The sequence below is a fragment of the Lacerta agilis genome, chromosome 8 (assembly GCF_009819535.1).
Source record: "Lacerta agilis isolate rLacAgi1 chromosome 8, rLacAgi1.pri, whole genome shotgun sequence".
Classification (NCBI taxonomy): Eukaryota; Metazoa; Chordata; class Lepidosauria; order Squamata; family Lacertidae; genus Lacerta; species Lacerta agilis.
This window is the reverse complement of record NC_046319.1, coordinates 37,065,317-37,082,590: the sequence shown is the minus strand read 5'-3', so window position 1 is coordinate 37,082,590 and position 17,274 is coordinate 37,065,317. Positions and strand designations below refer to the sequence as shown.

At 38.2% G+C, this 17,274-nt stretch overlaps 1 protein-coding gene across 5 annotated transcripts in view; it reads right to left on the bottom strand.

The window, feature by feature from the left end:
• The window catches only part of ANKRD11 (ankyrin repeat domain 11), a 197,595-nt gene that overhangs the window by 173,377 nt on the left and 6,944 nt on the right, over positions 1-17,274 (bottom strand). For all 5 annotated transcript variants that reach the window (XM_033156962.1, XM_033156964.1, XM_033156963.1 and 2 more), the window contains exon 2: positions 1,059-1,138. The gene's annotated coding sequence lies outside the window, so the exon portion shown is untranslated. The remainder of the gene's footprint in view (positions 1-1,058; positions 1,139-17,274) is intronic.

Here is a 17,274-nt window from a genome sequence, read left to right as displayed (position 1 = left end):
AATTAGAAACTTAATCACCAAGTTCAAACATTACTCTTGTTAACTGATTACATTTCACCCTGATAATGTCAAATTAAATCCTAGATCACATTCACTAATTATCTCTTTTTAGTAAAAAAACAACCCTAGAAATAGTCCTTAAGAGAAAACATTATTCAGTATGAAACTTCTCACCTACAATAAGAAAACAATCCCCAATTTAGCCAAATAGCTGACATTTCTCTCCATCCTCCATAAGTAGGGTAAGACCATGGAGTGTGGGTATAAGCTTTGACAGATTCAATCTGAATGAGAGGGAATGCTGTATGAGTGGACACAGGAGGCAGGTCTTGTAGTATGGCACACAACTGGACTACTCTTTTTGCTTGGTCACCACTGTTATATAAACCTTGTTTAATCACACTGAAAATGTTCTACAAATTTTACTTCTAAGAATAGTGATTCCAATCATTTCCCCTTCTTCCCTTGTATTGCATGCAAGTGCATTTGTGGAGAACTTGCATGCACTGTAATAGAATTGTCAGCTTATAGTTGTTGCTTGCCACAGGTAACCAGCCAAGTGCCTAATTGCAAGGCAGGTTTTATGGTAGTTTATAAGTCCTTGGCTGCTGATTGAACAGTGTCTTTGCAGAGAAAAATGTCACAGAGCTGCTTTATCCAAGCATCTAAATCAGAAAGTTTCCCTGAGATGATAACTTACCCAATATGCGTTTTGGTGATGATAAAATGAAAGTCATACCCTGTATTCATAATTTCCCCACAAAACCTTTGTCAGGTACTGCAGGAAAGTTCACCCTCAGGCCTTATTTGTGATGTTGCTATACATTGCACTGCAACTAAAACTAGTTTCTTAATAAGCTGAATACATTTTACCTGCACTACAAAACCGATTCTAACACAGCTACTCTATCAAAACCTACTAAATATTTACATTTTAAGAATAATAAATGAAAAATCACTATCATGATTCATAGTCATATTTTGTTTTTGTATTCGCTATTACAAAAGCTATTCCACTGAAAGGGGGGGTGCTTGGGGGGGAGCAATAAAATAGTTACCGATTCCATAGCTGAAAGTAGTGGTTAGCAGGACATGGATAAAATCCAACAAAGAGATGTCTCCAAAGCAGCTCTGTATTCTGAAAGACAAAAGTTATCTTACATAAATATAAAGACTCACAATGCAAGCTTCAGCGGAAAAAAGCATTCTAAAATTACTACACCTCATAAAAACATCTTGTTGAATTCTATTCCCAATGTGCTTTGCTGCTTCAACAGTCCACTGGGTGATAGCACTGTGATGTCCTACTTGTGCAACTGGGATTTTCCTTTCAGCCCTCTTAAAAAATAATCTACTTTCAGAGTCACATACAAAGAAAATATTGAAATAAAATTTGACAAAATCTTTTCAGAAAGCCAGAAGAAAATGAGAAGAAAAGTTATCTGGTCTTCAGTAGGTTTCGGGGAGGGGTGGAATCTTAGCCATTGAATTTGCATTTACACTTATAGAGACCTAATTGATCAAGATAACCTGGGATTCACATAATTACATAACTTATTTACTAATCATTCTGGTTACTCTTAGAAACTGAATTTTTTTTCAAGACAAGAGAATAGAAAGAATACATTCACAAAGAGAGTAGCACATGTTTGCTCCCTCAGAAAAAAACTACTTTAAAATCAAACTATTTACTTCTTGTCCTGGTTTAAATACAAAAGTAATAACAATATGCTGTAAGTACCATACAGGCAAGAGCTTGTGAAATTTACTGGCAATTGTATCATATACCTATCCCATGCTAGCATTTACATAAACATTAGCAGAAGCTAATATTCACCAATAAAATATACCCTTCCTTTTTAAGTATCACCTTCATATTTTTTTATAGCTAACACTACCATAAGAGTAAGATATCTGGTGCTAGCTATTATCATTCCAGAACAAGCAAACTGTGACTCATAATTGCAGTGAAGCCAGCTGTTCTTAAGTAAAAGAAGTCAAGGCTAACCTATAAAAGATAGCACTAGGCAACTACAATAAAAATCACCAATCTCTAGAAGAAAAACAAAAGGCGGCAAGGCAATTTAAATTTGAGCAAAGTAATGCAATAATCGTCATCAAACTGTAGCCAGATGCATGATGCAGTTCTACAGCTGAAGTTTAGCATGCCTGGCCCTATAACAGAGGACCACCTGGGTAATATGCATAAACCTCTTTTGGAGGTTGTGGGGTACTGAGTAATAGGAGTGTTAGGCTAGGGCTTCAGAGATATGTATCTGAGTGGTCATTGAACAATGGCCTTTAAAAAATTAGCCTCAATTACAAACTAGCATTACAGTTTCATTGTGAAAATATAAATTGTAGAGCACTTTGCAGAGTACTGGTTATATGGGTAAGCCACAAACTCATTCAAAAGGAGAGCATTATACTTTCTCCATACCAGGCAGGCCAGAAACGCTCTTTGGTCTTGTAAAGGATGAGCTGTCTTTTAATTGTGGATTAAAAAAAACTGCACTACAATACCTGAATATATAGCAATATTTTATAGCAAGGGTGTCCAACTTCCAAGAGACTGCGATCTACTCCCACTATGAATAAACTGGTAGTGATCTACCCATTGGACTGACCAGAATTGTTGAGCTTTTTTTGAGGGAGGCTTGACCAAAGTTGTTGAACTTTTTTAAGGGGGAAGAACATAGTTGTTGAGGGGTTTTTGTTTTGGGGGGTTTTTTGGGGGGGGGACAATTGACCAGGATCAACCAGGGAAAGCCCGTGATCGACCAGTAGATCACGATCAACCTGTTGAACAGGCCTGCTTTATAGCGATACCTCTATATAGACATATAAAAATGACTTCAGGTGTAACAATAAAAGCCAGAACTGAACTAGGAAAATGAACCAGTGTGCTACAATGCATGACAAACCAATCCAGACAGCAGGAGGCCTAGCCAAGTACAGAACATTCCATTTGGAGAGAACCTCTGACATGTTCAAAAATGCTGAAGCAGATGGTGAGCAGTCTTTAATACTAGTATCCCAGCTTAATCAACCACCTATGTTTCCTAAAATTAAGTCATAAGAACTCCAGGGACTGAACTAAAATGTGAAATGTATGCATTGCTACTTAAGATTTCATGTACATAAATATAAGCTACATATTTAATCATGAAGGCAAGGCTGACTATTCCTTCTTTGGAACGGAACCCTTCATATGCAAAAAAAAAATAAACCACCCCTCCTTTTATGGCAGTACCAAGGCTTCTGTACTGAGAAAAACCCAAAGGATTTCCTGCTCTGTTAACATGATGCTCCTAAGCAATGGAGAGCCAGAACTGGCTTTAGTTTAATACAATGACCTGAAAACACATTTGAATATTTATGTGCATATAACCTATGTCAGCTAGAAGAGTGAAGCCAGACCAGCAGTCTTAGACACATAACCATGAACATCAGAAATGAGGAACAACATGAAAAAGCAGCATATAGTCTGGAGACAAGTAACTGGAAAAGAAGGGCAAATTTAGGAGGCAGGTGGTACATGGACTTCCAGAGAACTAGGTAAAAGTAAAGAACAGATGGGGAGGGAGTGTTGAAATGAAAAGCAATGGAGGACTGATTAGTTTTCAAGAGAGCACTTTAAAAAAGAGAGAGAGAAAGCATAATGCCTCTCTCATGTTACACTTCTATTTCTGCCATAGGGATCTTTTGCAATTCTAAACAGAATGGAAGCTGCATGTAATACAAAGAAGAAACAAAGCAAGTAAAGTGATACATTTTATTGGGCCTATTATGGGAAAGACTGTAGAAGCTTGCAAAATTTATATGCTGTAAGCCGCCAAGAGTGGCTGGGGAAACCCAGACGGATGGGTGGGGTGGTGGTGGTAATAAAATAAATAAATAAATAAATAAATAAAGGTGGTGGTAATGATGATGATGATGATGTAGAAATTAGTATCCTGAATCCTTGATTATCATATTTGTATCTTGCCCTGCCTCCAATAAGTTCAAAAGGTTATCCCATTTTAACCTCACAATCCTGCTAAGCAATTTAGACAGAAATATGGCCTTAAGCAATTTACAATGCTTCATCGTTGAAGAATTTTAATCCTCATTTTCCAGTTCAGGTTCAACACTCCAGTCACTATACTACAGTAGTTAGAGGATTGGATTGGGAACTGAGAGACCAGTGTTTGAATTCCCATTCAGCCATGAAGCTTACTGGGTGACCTTGGCCCAGTCACTACCTCTCAGCCTAGCATACAGTGAGGGGGGAAAGTATTTGATCCCCTGCTAAATTTGCCCATTTGCCCTCTGACAAAGAAATGACCAGTCCATAATTTTAATGGTAGGCTTTTGCAGCTGTGAGAGACAGAACAACAACAGGAAAAACCCCAGAAACCGGGAGGACAAAAATCAGAGATTGATGTGCATTATAATGAGTGAAATAAGTATTTGATCCCCTATCAGCCAGCCAGATGTCAGGCTACCTGGTATCTTCACTGTATGTAACAAACTGAGATTAGAAGCACCTGCTGTAAGGGAGAGGTCTTACCTGTAATCCCAGCTCGTTACAGTACCTGTACAAAAGATACCTGTTGACAGAAGCAATCAATCCAGCAGATTCCAAAGTAGCCACCATGACCAAGACCAAAGAGCTGTCCAAGGATGTCAGGGACAAGATTGTAGACCTGCACAAGGCTGGACTGGGCTACAAGACTATTGCCAAGCAGCTTGGTGAGAAGGCGACAACAGTTGGTGCAATAATTCGCAAATGGAAGAAACACAAAATAACTGTCAACCTCCCTCGGTCTGGGGCTCCATGCAAGATCTCATCTCGTGGAGTTGCAATGATCAGGAGAACAGTGATGAAGCAGCCCAGAACTACACAGGGGGAACTTGTCAATGATCTCAGGGCAGCTGGGACCATAGTCACCATGAAAACAGTTGGTAACACACTATGCCGTGAAAGACTGAGATATTGCAGAGCCCGCAAGGTCCCCTTGCTCAAGACAGCACATGTACAAGCCCATCTGCAGTTTGCCAATGCACATCTGAATGACCCAGAGGAGAACTGGGTGAAAGTGTTGTGGTCAGATGAGACCAAAATTGAGCTCTTTGGCATCAACTCAACTCACCGTGTTTGGAGGAGGAATGCTGCCTATGACTCCAAGAACACCATCCCCACTGTCAAACATGGAGGGGGACATATTATCCTTTGGGGGTGTTTTTTCTGGTAAAGGGACGATGGACGGGACCATGTATCATCAAATCTTGGGTGAGCACCTCCTTCCCTCAGCCAGGGCATTGAAAATGGGTCGAAGATTCCAGCATGACAATGACCGAAAACACATGGCCAAGGCAACAAAGGAGTGGCTCAAGAAGAAGCACATTAAGGTCCTGGAGTGGCCTAGCCAGTCTCCAGACCTTAATCCCACTGAAAATCTGTGGAGGGAGCTGAAGGTTTGAGTAGCTACATATCAGCCTCGAAATCTTACTGACTTGGAGAGCATCTGCAAAGAGGAGTGGGACAAAATACCTCCTGAGATGTGTGCAAACCTGGTTGCCACCTACCAGAAACGACTGACCTCTGTACAGTGGTACCTCAGGTTACGTACTTAATTCATTCCGGAGGTCCGTTCTTAACCTGAAACTGTTCTTAACCTGAAGCACCACTTTAGCTAATGGGACCTCCCGCTGTCGCTGCGCTGCCAAAGCATGATTTCTGTTCTTATCCTGAAGCAAAGTTATTTCTCGGTTAGCGTAGTATGTAACCTGAAGCGTATGTAACCCGAGGTACCACTGTAATTGCCGACAAGGGTTTTGCCACCAAGTAATAAGTCATCTTTCGCAAAGGGATCAAATACTTATTTCACTCATTATAATACATATCAATCTGTGACTTCTGGGTTTTGGTTTCAAACAGGCTGACAGCTTTTCTTGTACTGGCACAGTCCTTTATATACTATTAGCATTAAATGATTAGGGAATCCTAAGTAAATAGGCTCATGCTACTGAAAAATTAATGCCCCAGCCATTTGAAACCCTCGTGCCAATCCCTACTTCTAGTATAACAGAAGCTAACAGAAAGCGAGATGTCACCAACACCACAGTTGATGGTACAGGTGAAACTCGAAAAATTAGAATATCGTGGAAAGGTTCATTTCTTTCATTAATTCAAATTAAAAGGTGAAACTAATATATGAGATAGATTCATGACATGCAAAGCGAGATTATGTCAAGCCTTTATTTGTTATACTGTAATTGTGATGATTATGACATACAGCTGAAGAGAACCCCAAATTAACAATTTCAACTTTGGGGTTTTCATCAGCTGTACACCATAATCATAACAATTATAACAAATAAAGGCTTGACATATCTCGCTTTGCATGTCATGAGTCTATCTCATATATTAAACTTCAGTAGCTAATGAAAACAATTGCTTACATAAATGGACTTTTCCACGATATTCTAATTTTTCGAGTTTCACTTGTATATATTGAACTATTCCAGCCACATTTGCAGCACATAAATGTGCTAGATTTATAGTACACTGTAAATAGGACTTTACCTCCATTTTTGTCTGGAAACCTAAAACAAACCTATACTGTATATGAAATTGCATGTAATTTCCTTTTATTAGAAACGAGTTCTTGTCAGGTGTAAACAGTGTTTTGTGGTTGTTTTAGCAAAATTCTAACCAAAACCAGGTCCCTCAAGATGATTCATTTCAGCCTGCTGACCAACTGAATAGTCAGTTACTCTAATACAGGAGTTGTATTCAGCTAAAAAGAACTACTGGGAGCTTTAAAAAAAAATCCTGAGTGGGGTAACCTGGATAGGAGGGAGGGTTTACAGAACAGACGGGCATGCAACTGTTACTGAGAAGCATGCCATTAAATGTAGGGGTTGCAAACCTGGTGCCCTCTAGACATTGTTGCACTATAACTCCTATAATTCTAAAAGAAAGTTGTCTGCTAAATAATAATAATAATCTTTTAAAAATCAAAACAGAAACAAAAAAACCACCAGCTGACATCAAGGATTAGTTTATTTGATTAATCTCAGTATAAACAAATATAAACAGTCCAAACAAGTATCTAAAATAAACAAAACATGTAGAAAGGGCAACAAGATCTTTAAAAAAAACAACCTAGGTGATAAAGGTAAAGGTAAAGGTACCCCTGACATTAGGTCCAGTCGCAGACGACTCTGGGGTTGCGCGCTCATCTTGCTCTGTAGGCCGAGGGAGCCTGCGTTTGTCCACAGACAGCTTCTGGGTCATGTGGCCAGCATGACGAAGCCGCTTCTGGCAAACCAGAGCAGCGCACGGAAACGCCTAGGTGATAGACGGTGGGTATTTGTCTTTCAAACTTTGTAAATATGTTACAGAGCCCACCTTTGTTGTTCATTTTTAATCTCCCTTCCACAGGAATATAATCCTATCATCCCTGACAATTAACCATAGATTCTGCGGGTGATAAGAATTGTAGCTCATAAACATCTGCCAGTTAGCCACCACCAATTTAAACTAAAATTATTCAATTATTAGGTTTGTCTAAGATACTACAGGTAACTTCTCTTCTCTATCTGATAAATGAGACATTTTTCATTAAATTACTAGAAGGCAGGCTGGACCACAATGTGTCAATCCCAAAAAGATTGAAAACATGCATGGAAAGTAGTATTTGTTTGATACAATTCTAGCCTGCTCAAAAAAAAATTCCTGAAAACTGGAACTTGCTTCCCCCACCCTCCATCCAGCTTCTGCACACTGGATTATCTTTGGTCAAGCTCAAAAGGCTGCCTCTGAACTTTATGGGTAAGCATACTTACATTTATTCATGTTGATATATGCATGTAAAGAGAAAACTGAAAGAAGCCAAGTACTGTACCTAAAGAGTATCAATCCTGATTTAAGGAGCTCAGAGAATGTTTTTGACAATATACCTGTATGTATTGTCTACCCCTTTCAGCTCTTCAGATCCCTACAAGCCTATAAGTCTAATACTTAGAAGCTAGCAGTTATTCACCTAAAACAGGGGTCAGCAAACTTTTTCAGCTATGGGCTGGTCCACTGTCCCTCAGACCTTGTGGGGGGCTGGAATATATTTTGAAAAAAATATATAAACGAATTCCTATGCCCCACAAATAACCCAGAGATGCATTTTAAATAAAAGCACATTCTACTCATGTAAAAACACCAGGCAGGGCCCACAAATAACCCAGAGATGCACTTTAAATAAAAGCACACATTATACTCATGTAAAAAACGCTGATTCCCAGACCATCCGCGGGCCGCATTTAGAACGCGATTGGGTCTCATCCAGCCCCCGGGCCTTAGTTTGGGGACCCCTGACCTAAAGCCAGCTAGTAAAAATCAACATTTGCTTGGTGTATCTCTGCTGAGCTGACCCTGACAATGCAATACAAATTAAGATAGCATTTAATCTACCTCAGTGGTACATAAGGTATCACTTTAGCAAATGATATATTTAGACTAATAAGAGATATATCACTTTACAACAGCCACTTGTTTTGGTTTTACATGGGTATCCTTGGTTCACAATACTGGACACCAATACATTAATGCCCCTATCAAATGAGGTGGGGTAAGCAGTTGTTTTGGGTAAAGCATTTTCAGTGGAGGTGTCCTGGTTGTGGAATGCCCTCAACTGGTGCCTGTGTTGCATGTTTTTTACCCTTTCTATTTTGTGAGGCTGTTCTTTTATAAAGCTTTTCAGCAGTGCCCAATGTCTAAAAAGGACTCAGACAAGCAAACATGTCAGAGCCCTTTTTAAACCTTGGGCACTACTGTTGTTTTACATTATCTTTGATTCTACGTTTATGCAGTATTTGTGTATTTTATGGTTTAAAAACTGTACATTGACCTAAAATCCAATTGCTAATGAGCAGTATAAAATGCTATAAATAAATAATAATCTTATTTCTTTACACAAAAAAGCTGCAAAAACCCATTTATATTTGGCTTGTTTTAACCATCAGTTAAACTGGAGGTAGGGAACCTGTGGCCCTCCAGGTGTTGTCAGACTCCCATCTCCATTAGCCCCAGCTAGGATGGTGAAGTCAGTGATGATGGGGGGTTTCCCCCCAGCAACATCTAGAAGGTCACATTTAGCCAACCCAATGTTAAAGGCTCTGCCTTCAAAAATGCAGATAATACTTACTTCCCCAGATCCTACAGTAGTCGGTATCTAAGGTACAGTTAATTCAGCCTTACACTCATACATTTCATGTTGAGCTCCACACATGAACAGGCTTCTTCATGAACACAGTCCCTTCAGAATGAAACTCAGACTTCTGACTTCCTTGTGTGTCCCCCCACACACATTTCCACAATTGAGGCTTACTGCTAATGTGCAAGATGCAAAGAGCTGCGAAAATAATGCTCCATGCTTCTACCCATTTTTGCACTACAGAGGCCTCCCCTTTTTCACTGCAGCCTGCATACAGTCAAATAAGCACACCAGAAATTTAGGGAAATGTTTTGTAACAGCTTCCAACCCAATGAATCAGCCACATTCAAATGGGGGGGGGGGATCCAGAGTATTGCCAATGAATGCATGTGGAAATACTTGGATACACAGAAGATACTTGCTGGATCCTACCAATATCTGTTCATACTATTTTTCAGGAAGAAAAGTAACATGATTTTGGAAGTCTACACAATAACATGAAGCACATGACAATCAAGAAGAGAGCTATTCATGCAATGATTTTCTTTAAAATTTATACTATCCCAATCCTAAATACCATCCTCTTTCCTTTTAATATAAAAAATGGAAACAAAACAGATGCTCAAAATTAAAGACAAACACAACTTGTTTTAGTTTGTTATTACCGCACACACCTAAGCTACATAATATATTTGTTCTTTCCTAAAAACTATGCAATGCACTTTGAAAAATTCCTTAGCAATTAGCTGAGATGGAACTTGCAAAGGGCAAATCTTACCACTGAGCATAACCTGAAAGGAGATTTTAGAGTCCAGGTTCACATGATTTAGGCAGGATTGAACTGCTTTTTTCTATACATAGCTTTCTTCTATTGTGTACATTTATAGTTCTGGAGAATTACACAAGCCATCCTTTGCTCATCTTAGATCATGTCTAAGGCTACAAGAAAATGTTAAATTAGAACAGACTGTGCTCCATCAGCAAGCAATATAAGGCCCACAAACCACATGCTGAGATATTTGTACAGCCCACAGCTTCATGAAAAATCCTTGAAATCTTTGCTTTTTTAAAAAAAGTTTCCAGCTCACATGACTAAGCAGACATACTTGAATACATGAAGGAAGTTTTTATTAACAGATTTGTGCAATATTTGTGCTATTTTTCAATATCTTATTTTCTCAGCCTATAAAATATCCTCAAGAACTAATTCAATATTGAGTACCAAAGGTATTAAATTACTAGGGCTCTTGATCTTTCTTAGGCTAGCTGAAAGGCTGAAAACCATCTACAGGCCTCACCCATTACTAATGGTCTAGCAACTGCCACAACAATGAAAATTATTACAACAACAACAACAACAACATATGGAGATTCACAATATGAAGCAACCCACATTCTGCAAAGTGGCCCATCATGCAGAACAATTTGCCTGCCTGTATTTTGTGCTTTGATTTAGTACTGTGGACCATGATTTGCCCTTCTGTACTAGCAAGCAAAGACAAGATCTGTTCTGTCACTCTAAAAGAACATGCAGTTTTCAGTTTGATTTATTTTGCATAAGAACTCAATTGCTAAAAAAAAAACCACACACCTCAATAGCCCTAAAGTTAAATATATTCCAAGTTTGACAGGGTTTTTTTTAACAAAAAACTAAGGAAAGTTATATGAACACAAGGAAGAATGAATTTCCCCTCTAACAGAAATACCTAAACCATCAACATGGTAACACATTCTCCACGTAAGAACAAAAGGTAGTGCTTTTAAGGATGAAACTATGATCCACTAGATAAAGCAATTATTAATTTACCTTGAGTACTTTTTAAGGTATCGTTTTTAAAGGTATATTATAAAACACATGAATGCAAAATCTTTCCTGTATTTCACAAATTAACATCTTCCAACAGGGCTCCATGACACAGGAAGAAAATACTACTAATCACGCTATTTGATATCATAAATATAATATAGAAGATTTCAAACCCTATCATCAAAAGATGCTGCGAAGATTCCAACAGCCAGTTTAGTCACCCAACTCTTGTAACAAAAGAAACTTCATAAAATATCCAATATTTACATTCTGAAAGATGCTCAAAATGCTGCAATCATGTTATAATTTTATGAAGTACATCTCCAAATGGGGTTCCATCGCTGAAAAACTGCAGCATGACTAACACAGCTCCATTATAAAAGGCAACGTAACCTAGCACTTGTTAGCAGCCAGTGCAACACTGGACTGAGTTTCCATGACAACCAGGGGGGAAATATATAAAAGCAAACTACAGTTAAGCGAAAATTACACTCCATGACAATACATGCAAAATGCAGGAACATTTGCAGTGCAGCTTTTGATGAAATGCCCCAATGTACAATGTCAGTGAAAAATAATAATTAACTACAATAATTGTCAAGGCGTATTTACCACAGTTGTTTGCCTCCATTTGGTGCAAACACCCTTAAAGTAACAAAAATAAAGAAAATAAAACCATTTACACCTGCAATACACCAAGTTGTTGCTTTTTTTAAAAAAAGGCAATTTAAAATTTGGTATTTGGATATTCTAAGACTGCAGTTTTCACTTCTGTAGACAATGGCTGGTGGATAGGTTTGTAATCTGCTTCCTATGAGAACATATGGCTTTGAATTGTATATTAAGATACTTAGAATTCTGGAATTGGCTATAACAAGATATTCTTTTCATTGTTTAAGGACTTGCACTTTGAATGCCTCATCCTTACAGGGAAGTTAGTGCCTGTTTAAATACTCAAGAATTCCACAAAGAAAAAATAACAACAACAGTAAGACCAGGTATGTCAATTACACTGACAAGTCAGGCAGGCAGAAACCTATAGTAAGGTAATTTATTCAAACTACTCATCAACCATTTTGCTGAGATCAGCAACAGGTAAATGTGAGCATAACAGTTTCTAATTATTTGTTTATATTTACCCTGCTCTTAAATTTCAAAATTCTCCCAGAGCAATTTATTAAAAAATTGAACCAAATAAAACTCATAAAACTCATAAAAATATTTTCAAAAACAACTAAATTCACATTAAAACAGAGTAAAACCAGAGGTAATCACCACCATAGACATTTTATATTGGACTTCACCTCCAAAGGCAGAAGGGCTCACAAAAGAATCTAAACATTGAGACATTTTTGTGTGAGAGCATAATCTGTAAGCTACACTGAGTCCTAAAACCACAGAATTTAAAAATATAAATGCCATCATTTTGATTCATGTCCAGAAATGGCCTGAGAATCAGTGTGGCTGCTTTAAAACTAGTAATAATACCCAGGGCCAGTCAGCAATCTAGTTTCAGTACTTCTCACTGACTGATTTTTCTGAATAGTTTTCAAAGGGGATTCCCATGCACAACACATTACTGTAGTCTAAACAGTATGTTACTAGATGATGGATGCTGCATCCACATTCTCCATCCAAGACAGACCACAGCTGGCAAACCTGTCTACATTGGTGAATGGTGCATGTACCGGACCCTTAAGAATGCAAACATGATCCTTAAGGGAAAAGCATAATCCTATCCAGAACAGGCTGAACACCAGTTTTCTGGTCAGAAAACAACCATCAACAAACAGTACCTTCACATTATCTGGATTAAGCTTCATTTTATTAGCCCTACTCCAGCTCATTAATCATTGCAAACATTGGTTCAGAACTTCCACAACAAAAATGGACATGCAATTTGTAGAATCTTAACTAGCTGGGATTTTTCCAGCTACAGTACTTACATCTGGGTAAAGTTGTTTTTCCCCCTTGTATGTTACCATAAATAGCTTATAGAAAGATTTAGGCCAAAAAAAACCCAAAACCATAGCTTGTACTGTATTCCACATGAAACTACCTTGTTTATAAAGCTGTTCACTGGATAGCACCAGAATTTTCCACGAAGCTTAATGTTTAAACATAGTTACTTCAATATACCAGTACTTGACTGGGGAGCAGAGATTAGATAGGTACCTTCAATATCTAAATATATGAAGCACAATTTGATGCAAATAATTGAATGAGTAAATATAAGGTGTTTAGAGGAGTTCTGTAGTATAGTACACTCTTAAAAGAACAGCATACACATCATACAATGCATGTTACAGATTTGCACCACCAGCTTTTTCCCAAGTACTAGTCTCCAGAACCCTCATTCGCTTCAGGCCGTGGGATCCGACGTTTGTCTACAGACAGCTTTCCAGGTCATGTGGCTACCATGAGTAAACCACTTGTGGCACAACGGGACACCAAGAGGAGTGCCAGAGCACACGGAAACGCCATTTACATTCCCACTGCAGCAGCATCTATTTTTCTACTCATGTTGGTATGCTTTTGAACTGCTAGGATGGCAGGAGCTAGGACAGAGCAACGGGCGCTCACCCCATCATGCGGATTCTAAACACTGACTGGTCAGCAAGCTCATTATCTGCCCAATGTAACAGTGAGCACAACTGATACACAATAACATGCACACTTGCTTCCAACATTGTTAAAACTGCCATGCCAGAGCAATAGACAACAAATTATGTGTTTCTTTGTGTGATTTTTTGGCTCCAGCTTGACAAGTGTGAAGTTAAAAAAAAAAAGTTTATATGTTTAAAGCTACACCCTGCTTTTCTTTGCAGAGCAAATAAAAAGTCATACTAAACCAGGTTGGTAAGGAGATATGGCAACAGAATACTAGATATGCCAACAAGTTGCTAGACTGACTACTCTACACAAAAATAAATACTCTTAAGCATCTGATCATGTGTTGAGCTGCTCTGTTGCCCAAGTGGTCAGAGGCCACGGTTGGCCTTGTGCCAGTGTCAAGATGACACCCAGTCACAGTACTCACTCATAGTCCCAAAACAGTACACAGTGTCATAAGGACACCGATGCAGAGAGGGGGCAGATCAAGAAGATGAAAGGTATGTAAAAGTTGTCCTTTTGTACATTAATAGAAAGGCCCTGTAGGAGAAACTTTGCCTGGGAAGTGATCCAGACCCCTGCCACTCAGAGACAGAGGGCTAGGGCAATTATAGTAGATCAATAGAATCAGCTACCCAATACTATATACAGATATAGGACATTTGTACTATGCCACAGCAGAAACCCAAGCAGAACAAAATCTTTAAATTACACAACCATATTTACAGACCACTGTTGCCTGCCTTAAAAGTATGTTTTAGGACTACAGCCAATACTCAGATGTATAATAACTCCAGAGTGGGGGGGAACTCAGGCTGAATAAATAGCACTGTTGTGACACAGTGGGAAGGACATTTTTTCAGTTGAAATCCCATAACAATTCACGTATCAAATTCCGAAATAAGCAATCACCAATCTATCAAAAATAGCTCTTCTGAAATTAATGCTCTGTCTTAACTAAAAATAAATACAAGAAATGAGAGCTAAATGCATGTACATATATTGGTCTTATCTTTTAAATCATCGGATTATATATTATTAGGGCTTTGGCACGAAAAAACAAAGCTCAATGTCAGCAAATAGCAGCAGTGCAATGCAGTGGCCACCCATAAAATCTTGCTTTAACGTTTGTATTGTGTCATTACCTCTTTCTAGGTGCTTTGGAGGTCAAACTGGAAGCCTTGGAATATGAAAGAGCCTTCAAATTAACTACAGAAGCAAAAATGCTCCAGGAATTCCTCTGGATTGAGGAAGGAGGAAAACAGGCAATAGCTTACAATCACCTGGCCTCCACCAAATGTGCATCTAACTGATGGCATTGTCTGAAATTAGGGATCATTTGCTTATTTCTAGCAAGCACTAATTGTTTCAGGAAGAAGAAGAAGTTTAAAACTGGAATAATAGTTATACTTAACCACAGTGATACCACTGGTTTAATCTCAATTGCATTCCTGCCTTCCTCCAAGAAGCTTAAGGTGCGGTATATTATGTCAGTGCATTTAATCCTCACAACAATCCTGTTAATTAGTTTTATCAGTGTTAGAAACTCAGAAATATAATCTAATACCAAATGGCACCTTAAACCTAGGTTACAATTGCCACAATGGAATGCCCCCCCCAATATGTTTGTTGCTGTTGTTTTCATTTCTATACCACTTTATATTTTAAAGAACAAATCAAAGTGGTTTACAACATTAAAACAACAAATAAAACAATTCAAAACAAAACAAATATTCAAAGCCTTCTCCAAATTACATTTTGTTTTTCCCCAGAAACCAACCTGGCATTTTGTGGTTGCTGTTGGACCTGTGCCAATAGCAAAACATGCTTGGCACCTGGCTGATTTCTAACACTGGATTAAACAGAGATGACTGGCCCCAGTTACTTCAAGGCTGAAAGGGGATTTGAACTCAGGTCTCTCAAATTCATTCAGTGCTCTGCAGCATGTTAGCTCCCCATGGTGAACAATTCCCATGCCAAGTTTGTACAGACAGTGCAATAACAATTCATGGGGTATATAGTTCTCTATGTCTCATTCAGGACAGGCACCATGGGAAGGCTGTTTCCAATTACATTTCCTTTAGAAGTCTAACATACAACAATCCTTAGGTAAAACCCTATAGCAAACTCAAGGCAGTCAGTTCCCAGAAACATTTTTAAAACATGCACTGAACCCAATATTGATGGATGGACACAAGATCACTTTAAATTGACAGCTCAGTAAAGGATCCTATATACACTAAAACATTGAAAGAAACTAAATTTCAACCCATCTGGCATGATTTTTTGAACTACTATATATAGAATTAAAATACAATTCATGGTATGGCTCATCACACATATTGAAATAGTAAGTCACTTAAAATATATATATTCTTTTTTTCCTTTTACTTATGATCAATTTCCCCTCTTTTTGTCTCATTTTCTCCTTACTTTTTTGTCTTTTAATCACTTTCTAACATTAAATGTGGTGGGCTTAAGAAGGAAGGGGGAATATGTTTGCATTCAGCAAAAATACATAGGCAACTTGATGTAAACTATCATCATTATTATTTTAATTGGAGCTGGTATGGCTTAATGATCTACTCCAAATCACCCAGAGACCTTCCCTCTTCTGCCCACCATTAATATACTAATCCTATTACTGGGAGACGGTCCAGAATGGGTTGTCATTTTGAATAACTACAGGAGACACCAAAGATGCAAATAAACTGATTTAAATTTAGTGTAAGGAGTCAACATACCAATCCTTTTAATTATTTTGCTTTAGTAAAGCTAGTCACTCAATAATTTACAAATTTCTAGAACAAAAAACCATTGGCCTTCAAGCATTTAAAAAGTATGAGATGTTCAAAACTAATTTTTAGTCCATCTCCACTTGATAAATTCTGGAACATCCTCTGAAATGTTGGGTGTCCTCCATTTTTCTAGTGTGAACTCCAGTTAGCACACACTGTACACCTCATGACTGGATTTTAACAGTGGCATGCTGCGGGGGGGCCCCCACAATTTTTTATTTTAAAAAATATATATTCCCTATATACAGGTCAGCTGCACAGAGGTTGAGAAGCAGTAAGCTATGGTCATCCACCCACCCTGGCAATCTACTCCACAATGCAGAGTTCCTTTCTCTATTGCATAAATATATGCAAATATTGCCTGGTAGCTTCTTCCACATGCTAACATTGCAGTTCACACATCTAAAAAATGTCATATATTTACTAGAAGAATATCCAAAGTTGGATTTTTTACATTAAATATCTGATAGCAACCAAGATAAAAACCCTGCCTTTGACAGTGAATTGAGATCAAAAGCATTAACCAGATAGCTTTTTAAATACAATATGTGATTTTATAAAATCTGGCATTATTAAAGCAATAGAGAAGAATCTATGCTTAAAATTTTCTGTATATAAAGCAGGCTGAATACTAGTTTTAACCAACAGACCCTTCTCGACTTTCTTTAAAGAGGCAAAGAGATTGCCTACAGACTCCTTGAGGATAAATAATTCAGAGCCTAAATGCCAAGGGCAGTGCAGCAAACTGGAATGTTGCATTTATCCAGATGGCAGGGACAAAGCAGACAGTCGTGTGTGTGCCTCACATCACTGCATAAAAGCAACTGCAAACGTGACCTGGGAAGGCAATGGGGAGAAA